The sequence below is a fragment of the Rhinolophus hipposideros genome (genome assembly GCF_964194185.1).
Source record: "Rhinolophus hipposideros genome assembly, chromosome: 1".
NCBI classification, from domain to species: Eukaryota; Metazoa; Chordata; class Mammalia; order Chiroptera; family Rhinolophidae; genus Rhinolophus; species Rhinolophus hipposideros.
In genome coordinates this window covers 43,198,229-43,200,230 of record NC_138047.1, presented here as the reverse complement: position 1 = coordinate 43,200,230, position 2,002 = coordinate 43,198,229, and the positions used below count along the sequence as shown (strand labels likewise).

General features: G+C 39.4%; 1 pseudogene across 1 annotated transcript; it reads left to right on the top strand.

The window, feature by feature from the left end:
- Positions 1-716: 716 nt before the first annotated feature.
- Positions 717-1,700, top strand: LOC308499184 (muscular LMNA-interacting protein-like; annotated as a pseudogene). The gene is made up of 2 exons: positions 717-787; positions 956-1,700. The product of its transcript is annotated as a muscular LMNA-interacting protein-like (transcript).
- Positions 1,701-2,002: the final 302 nt, after the last annotated feature.

The window sequence follows — 2,002 nt, the reverse complement described above, 5'->3', positions numbered from 1 at the left end:
AAATTTTTCATCTGGACTGTTTAAAAATTTTTCATCTGGACAGATATAGAAAGTGACTTTGAAAAGCATTGCACTTATGAATTGCATTATACAAAACTCTTATATTTTCCACTTTTATACACAATAGGTATTTACCTATTTAAATACACAATAGGTATTTACCAATTACTTTATTTTTCCTATCATCCATGCTAATTGGATAGGAATACAAGTTAGGTATTTTCTAGGGAGGAGGGAAAGTGAATACATTTATCTTTTTTTTCTTTTTTTCAATTCTTGGTGGCAATAACACCATATAACTATCTACAATAAATAGTACACATGACTTGTCTTTGTTTCTTTAAAAAAGAAAGTGTAATTTGTGAGCATGTTGATACTGATTTAAAGCTCTCCATGTATATCTGGCAGCGAGAGTTTTGCTCTCTCCCTAAACCCCATTAAATTTATAATAAAGGGGTTATTAAAACAAAAACAAACAAACAAAAAAAGACTTAGACCTACAAGGTTGGAGAAAAAGACAACAGAGCCAGAGATGCTAATCACAAGATTTTGGTATATGGCATGTAAATAGATGAAATGAAGTAGACGTGACACAGTCTATAGTTCACTAATGAGGAGAATGGAGAAACAACATAACCAAAGAATCCACAAAATCTGGAAGACAGAGTACCAATGTTTGGGCTGAAACATTTACACATGAAATTAATTACAAGGCCATGTGGGAGGAGGGCTCAACTCAGGAAGGATGGTGCCCACCTGCAGGCTACACAGGAAGAAGATTCTACAGGTAATACAGTGACTATCCTTCCAGTCCTCCTCACGAGGCCACACAACTCAGTCTCTCCCTATGTGTCTCTGGTGCCTTCTGAGCCACCATCTCCCCACTGGAGCCCAGGGTGTCTTCTGGAGATACTGAAACCTCTGATTTTCGTATTTCCTCCCATCCCCCCATCAGAAGACTACCAACCCACTCTTAGTTGGCTGATACCTCTAAATTCCTCGTTGAAATTCCTGAAGAACCAAGTGATAAGAATCCAGAAACTTTCAACAGGTCTAGTTTCAATGAGTACTTGACCTTGAATTCTGGGAACCAACAGGAGAGAGACCAAGGGACATTGGTTTATTCAGAGATCAGTGGAAAGATTTTCCAAAGCAGGGGATTTAAAGCAAATGAACCCCAAGGAATGCAGCAAAGTCACCTCTTCGAATCTGAATATGTCTTCATTGTGGACTTTGAAAGGGAAGATGAAGCTACAAGCAGGAAAGGTGAACAAATCCCCCCAAGAGGAATGGGCACCACAGCTACTCAGCCAAAGTCTCTAGCAAACTCCTCCAGTCTGATGTCGTGTGCCCCAAAACACGGGGGCAAAGCCCCAGGCCCTATCACATCCTGAAATGCTTCACGGGATGTCTCCTCAGCAAAAACATGGGCAGGCACTAGATGAACCAGCCAAGACTGAAAGTCAACAAAGGACAACACAATAGACCCACCTCTGGAACATTCTTCTGATTCTCCTTCAAGTTTCCCACAGACATTGTTGGGTTCTCACATTATCAAAACTCCTACAATTCTTCTTACAGCAGCTGATCAAGAAATCAAATATGCAAACCTCTTCTCACTATTCTCTACAGTATCTGAAAGTCAACTGACTAAACCTGGAGTAATTTGCGGGCAAAAGTTTTTGGAATGCTGGTGCTAATCATTTGCTACATTTAACTCCCCCTCCCCCCCCCAGTATAAGTGTTCCCTTTAGCAGTACAGTAGTACAGAAGTGGAAGTAAAGAAGAAAAAAAAAAAAAGTTTCTTGCAAGCATACAACATTTCACCCAATACAGGAGAGATTTACCTACAGCTTCTTGCACCACTCTTAGAGCCTTTAATGTTGATAGCAGTAGTAGTGTGCCCCTATATTTATTTAGCAGCCAAATAAAGAAGAATGATGGGTAAATAGATGAAAAAAAAGATAGAAAAAGAAAGTAATCACAATTGAGAATTTTCTCC